This window comes from Salvelinus alpinus, chromosome 18 (assembly GCF_045679555.1).
Source record: "Salvelinus alpinus chromosome 18, SLU_Salpinus.1, whole genome shotgun sequence".
Classification (NCBI taxonomy): Eukaryota; Metazoa; Chordata; class Actinopteri; order Salmoniformes; family Salmonidae; genus Salvelinus; species Salvelinus alpinus.
In genome coordinates, this window is record NC_092103.1 from 2,585,875 (window position 1) to 2,592,482 (window position 6,608).

At 47.5% G+C, this 6,608-nt stretch overlaps 1 long non-coding RNA gene across 1 annotated transcript; it reads left to right on the top strand.

Moving 5' to 3' along the window:
- Positions 1–3,997: 3,997 nt before the first annotated feature.
- On the top strand, positions 3,998–6,337 carry LOC139543513 (uncharacterized). Its single transcript, XR_011668731.1, has 5 exons — positions 3,998–4,698; positions 5,726–5,758; positions 5,860–5,926; positions 6,029–6,075; positions 6,161–6,337. It is a non-coding gene; the product is annotated as an uncharacterized lncRNA (long non-coding RNA).
- The last annotated feature ends 271 nt before the right edge of the window (positions 6,338–6,608 follow it).

Sequence of the window (6,608 nt, forward strand, 5' to 3'; positions counted from 1 at the left end):
GGAAAAACGCCAAGGGGGATGAATACTTTATACTTTATGAATACCGGAGTTCCAAATTAAGCAGCAGCAGCTGAAAAGATGAGCTCCTACAAATATTGAAATTTAAATGTTTTTTTAGAGTAAAGTACATCGAAAAAAAAATCAAAAGAAAACTGCAAACTGAATAGGAGACCAAACAAGCAGCAAACAAAGAAGAAAGGCTTTTGAAAAAGTAACAATTTTTCATAAAATTATACCGTTTTCTTAGCTAGCTAAGTTGTTTACCTGTTGCTAGGCAGTTGCTAGGGACATTCCTGAAAGAAGCTAGCTAGCTAGCTAACAAGGAGTGTCTAGTTGGCAGAAGAGAAGAAGGGACAAAGAAGGGACAAAGTGGGACAAAATAAGGACAGAAGAAAAGGGAAAGGGGACATTAAGGTGAAGCAGTCCTCTAAAGACACAAAAGACAATAATACAAGAAACAACACTTCTATTGCCTCTCCCTCTACGATACGCACTTCCGGTTTGGTTTGGAGCGAGTAGTTGCATTCCGCTTTGCTCCACAGGTAGTATTACAGGTAGTATTACATTTCATTTCATTACAGTACAACAGTTTGATTTGTTTGATCTTAGCTGGCTACATAGCCGTCTTTGTATCCAAGATAATTGTGTAGTCTAGAGTAATTGTCGAGGTTACCTAGCCAGTTAGAGGTTACCTAGCCAGCTACACTTTCAAACAAAGTCAACAACGCAGCCACTGCTAGCTAGCCTATTTCACCAGCCAGCAGTACTATATCATTTTAGTCAATAAGATTTTTTGCAACGTAAGCTTAACTTTCTGAACATTCGAGACGTGTAGTCCACTTGTCATTCCAATCTCCTTTGCATTAGCGTAGCCTCTTCTGTAGCCTGTCAACTATGTGTCTGTCTATCCCTGTTCTCTCCTCTCTGCACAGACCATACAAACGCTTCACACCGCGTGGCCGCTGCTACTCTAACCTGGTGGTCCCAGCGCGCACGACCCACGTGGAGTTCCAGGTCTCAGGCAGCCTCTGGAACTGCCGATCTGCGGCCAACAAGGCAGAGTTCATCTCAGCCTATGCTTCCCTCCAGTCCCTCGACTTCTTGGCACTGACGGAAACATGGATTACCACTGATAACACTGCTACTCCTACTGCTCTCTCCTCGTCTGCCCACGTGTTCTCGCACACCCCGAGAGCTTCTGGTCAGCGGGGTGGTGGCACTGGGATCCTCATCTCTCCCAAGTGGACATTCTCTCTTTCTCCCCTGACCCATCTGTCTATCGCCTCCTTTGAATTCCATGCTGTCACAGTTACCAGCCCTTTCAAGCTTAACATCCTTATCATTTATCGCCCTCCAGGTTCCCTTGGAGAGTTCATCAATGAGCTTGACGCCCTGATAAGTTCCTTTCCTGAGGATGGCTCACCTCTCACAGTTCTGGGTGACTTTAACCTCCCCACGTCTACCTTTGACTCATTCCTCTCTGCCTCCTTCTTTCCACTCCTCTCCTCTTTTGACCTCACCCTCTCACCTTCCCCCCCTACTCACAAGGCAGGCAATACGCTTGACCTTATCTTTACTAGATGCTGTTCTTCCACTAATCTCATTGCAACTCCCCTCCAAGTCTCCGACCACTACCTTGTATCCTTTTCCCTCTCGCTCTCATCCAACACTTCCCACACTGCCCCTACTCGGACGGTATCGCGCCGTCCCAACCTTCGCTCTCTCTCCCCCGCTACTCTCTCCTCTTCCATCCTATCATCTCTTCCCTCTGCTCAAACCTTCTCCAACCTATCTCCTGATTCTGCCTCCTCAACCCTCCTCTCCTCCCTTTCTGCATCCTTTGACTCTCTATGTCCCCTATCCTCCAGGCCGGCTCGGTCCTCCCCTCCTGCTCCGTGGCTCGACGACTCATTGCGAGCTCACAGAACAGGGCTCCGGGCAGCCGAGCGGAAATGGAGGAAAACTCGCCTCCCTGCGGACCTGGCATCCTTTCACTCCCTCCTCTCTACATTCTCCTCTTCTGTCTCTGCTGCTAAAGCCAATTTCTACCACTCTAAATTCCAAGCATCTGCCTCTAACCCTAGGAAGCTCTTTGCCACCTTCTCCTCCCTCCTGAATCCTCCTCCCCCTCCTCCCCCCTCCTCCCTCTCTGCTGATGACTTCGTCAACCATTTTGAAAAGAAGGTCGACGACATCCGATCCTCGTTTGCTAAGTCAAACGACACCGCTGGTTCTGCTCACACTGCCCTACCCTGTGCTTTGACCTCTTTCTCCCCTCTCTCTCCAGATGAAATCTCGCGTCTTGTGACGGCCGGCCGCCCAACAACCTGCCCGCTTGACCCTATCCCCTCCTCTCTTCTCCAGACCATTTCCGGAGACCTTCTCCCTTACCTCACCTCGCTCATCAACTCATCCTTGACCGCTGGCTACGTCCCTTCCGTCTTCAAGAGAGCGAGAGTTGCACCCCTTCTGAAAAAACCTACACTCGATCCCTCCGATGTCAACAACTACAGACCAGTATCCCTTCTTTCTTTTCTCTCCAAAACTCTTGAACGTGCCGTCCTTGGCCAGCTCTCCTGCTATCTCTCTCAGAATGACCTTCTTGATCCAAATCAGTCAGGTTTCAAGACTAGTCATTCAACTGAGACTGCTCTTCTCTGTGTCACGGAGGCGCTCCGCACTGCTAAAGCTAACTCTCTCTCCTCTGCTCTCATCCTTCTAGACCTATCGGCTGCCTTTGATACTGTGAACCATCAGATCCTCCTCTCCACCCTCTCCGAGCTGGGCATTTCCGGCGCGGCCCACGCTTGGATTGCGTCCTACCTGACAGGTCGCTCCTACCAGGTGGCGTGGCGAGAATCTGTCTCCGCACCACGTGCTCTCACCACTGGTGTCCCCCAGGGCTCTGTTCTAGGCCCTCTCCTATTCTCGCTATACACCAAGTCACTTGGCTCTGTCATATCCTCACATGGTCTCTCCTATCATTGCTATGCAGACGACACACAATTAATCTTCTCCTTTCCCCCCTCTGATAACCAGGTGGTGAATCGCATCTCTGCATGTCTGGCAGACATATCAGTGTGGATGACGGATCACCACCTCAAGCTGAACCTCGGCAAGACGGAGCTGCTCTTCCTCCCGGGGAAGGACTGCCCGTTCCATGATCTCGCCATCACGGTTGACAACTCCATTGTGTCCTCCTCCCAGAGTGCTAAGAACCTTGGCGTGATCCTGGACAACACCCTGTCGTTCTCAACTAACATCAAGGCGGTGACCCGTTCCTGTAGGTTCATGCTCTACAACATTCGCAGAGTACGACCCTGCCTCACGCAGGAAGCGGCGCAGGTCCTAATCCAGGCACTTGTCATCTCCCGTCTGGATTACTGCAACTCGCTGTTGGCTGGGCTCCCTGCCTGTGCCATTAAACCCCTACAACTCATCCAGAACGCCGCAGCCCGTCTGGTGTTCAACTTTCCCAAGTTCTCTCACGTCACCCCGCTCCTCCGCTCTCTCCACTGGCTTCCAGTTGAAGCTCGCATCCGCTACAAGACCATGGTGCTTGCCTACGGAGCTGTGAGGGGAACGGCACCTCCGTACCTTCAGGCTCTGATCAGGCCCTACACCCAAACAAGGGCACTGCGTTCATCCACCTCTGGCCTGCTTGCCTCCCTACCTCTGAGGAAGTACAGTTCCCGCTCAGCCCAGTCAAAACTGTTCGCTGCTCTGGCACCCCAATGGTGGAACAAACTCCCTCACGACGCCAGGTCAGCGGAGTCAATCACCACCTTCCGGAGACACCTGAAACCCCACCTCTTTAAGGAATACCTAGGATAGGATAAAGTAATCCTTCTAACCCCCCCCCCTTAAAAGAGTTAGATGCACTATTGTAAAGTGGTTGTTCCACTGGATATCATAAGGTGAATGCACCAATTTGTAAGTCGCTCTGGATAAGAGCGTCTGCTAAATGACTTAAATGTAAATGTAAATGTACTTTTGCAAAGCACTGTATAAGCAATAAATGGGAAAAACAAAGGGGACATGGCAGATGTGATATTTCATTTTCAAATTGGTTACAATTAGGTTAAGGGTCAAACCAAAGACAATCTATTATATTGACAAGATAGTCGAGTGAACACTAACATTGGAAATGAGTGTCCTCAAAGATGGAAGCACTGTATTGTCTTTGATGGAAGGCAGGCCAAAGTAGTCGAGATCAGGTGGGACTATTCTAGCCAATGAGAGGGCAGATACGCGTGTGAACAAAAGGCACAACTCAGATTAAGTTTTATTTTTTTTAAGTTGGTGAAATGCCACGTGCTTTTATTTGATCAAGTAAGCAATTCAAGTTTTTCTTAACCAAATTCGACTCATTGTCCTCCATAAAAAATTCCTCACTTTGTGGTCTTATTTTCGTGTACAGATTTTGGGCAGAGTAAACCCTCTCGCTTCGCCTCTTCCTCTGCTCAAACTCATGTCAGCCCGGTTGGCATCAACTGTCTGTGCTCCCATTGGTCATCCTGAGCTGTTCAAGCTCCTCCTCCAGGCTTCTAATTCGCTGCAGGAGTTCGGCCCTGTCCTGCTGTGCCCTGAGCTCTGCCTGCCGCTTGGCATCCTGGATCTTCCTCTCATACCAGCACTCCAGCTGAGTGTACACTGTCTCAAAGAACCTCTGGGTCACCTGCAACAAAGATGCATGAAGTAAGTGAAGAAAAAGTTACCCCTTCTCCACACACACCCCTTCCCAGAATCCAAGTGAAAAGGAATCATCGGTCCACAGCCCACCAGAGGGCAATGTGAAGCCATTGATATAGTATTCACCACAGCTATCTTGTCATTAGTTACCTCCATGGTAACTAATGACAAGATATGTGGGCTCAGGGGGTCTAATGACTGAATGTGGGCTCAGGGGGTCTGTCCATGAAGAACTCCAGGGTCCTGGTCCCGACACTGGGTGGTCTCATCAGGCCGCGCGTTCTGATCCGGTCCCGGAGGTGCTTTCTGTGGTGCCAGCCATGACTGTCCTGGCCCCGGCCCTGCTTCCAGTTGCTGGTGGGAGACTGGCTGCTGCTGACACTGCTGGAGCAGCCCTCCCAGATCAGCCCCGGAATGTGATTGTCGAGCAGTTCTGGATGCTGACAACGGGGGGCGGTAGAGCTCAGGAAGATTCCTGGGTGAGCTGGCAGAGGGAGAAGAGTAGTGTTCTGGTAGTTATCTGAGAAGAGAGGAACGAGAAATGGAGCTTGTTTTTCAAGCTTGTGCGTTTTCTAAATCAGAGGTGTAAGACCTAGACCTACTGTCAACCCCACAACTTCATCACCAAACATTTTGGGACGAGGTTAAACAAATTCTTACTTTAGAAATCCGATAGGACTTTTTTTTTTAGATTGTGACTTGATTTCTGGAACCACCTTCCCATGTCTCATCTGGTACCCCCTCTATATAGCCTCGCTATTATTATTTTACTGCTGCTCTTTAATTATTTGTTACTTTTATTTCTTATTTTTGTAGGTTTTTTTCTTAACTGCATTGTTGGTTAAGGGCTTGTAAGTAAGCATTTCACTGGCTCTGTTGTATTCGGCGCATGTGACAAATAACATTTTATCTGACTTTGTGCACAGAGCCATTTGATTGGCATGAACATTCTTTATGGTCCTTACTAGTCAATAAATAGTTTTTTCTGAACAGTTTGTGTTGTGGTACTGATCTTTTTCTCTGAATATTACAGTTCACCTTGCTGTTCCTCCCTGCACTGGCTCAGGTCTGTAAACATGTCAGTTGTTCAAGCTATTCTCAGATATAGTAGGGGCAGAGTGCCTCCCAAGAAAACAATTAACAAGTCATTGTGTTTCTCCTTCATAGATGGACTACTCTGCCACCACCTTGTGGTTTTCCTCTCAATGTGTGACAGATCGCATCTATTTCAGTGGTATGGCTTTATCATGACCTCAAATAAATGAACAATACGGATTCATAACATGTTTGTTGTTGTTGTGGAAGACAGTTTCAAACTGTTTTCTCTCTTGTTTAGATGACACACTCAGTTTGATTTCCAATGAAGGAGAAGGTGAAAACCTGGTAGGTGTGATTGAGGAGGTTTGTTTATAATTGATATTATACAAATGTCTATCCTTGTGTTTCAACCTGAGCTTCTCAATGGCAGCATTCTAGGTGTTTGTACAGTAAGTACCCCTTCACGAGGTGGTTCCTGTGCCAGGCCTCTGCTGCTGACATCGCGAAGAACCCCAAACACCGTTACCTGTCCTTCCTCCATGACCGCCACCAACACACTGGCCTACTGCTCTCACACACTGAGGTACCTTTTCTATATTGTCTATATACAGTACCAGTCAAAAGTTTGGACACACCTACTCATTCCAGGGTTTTTCTATATTTTTACTATTTTCTACATAGTTTCTGTACAATAATAGTGAAGACATCAAAACTATGAAATAACACATATGGAATCATGTAGTAACCAAATAAGTGTTAAACAAATCAATATACACTACCGTTCAAACGTTTGGGGTCACTTAGAAATGTCCTTGTTTTTGAAAGAAAAGCACATTTTTTGTCCATTAAAATAACATCAAATTGATCAGAAATACAGT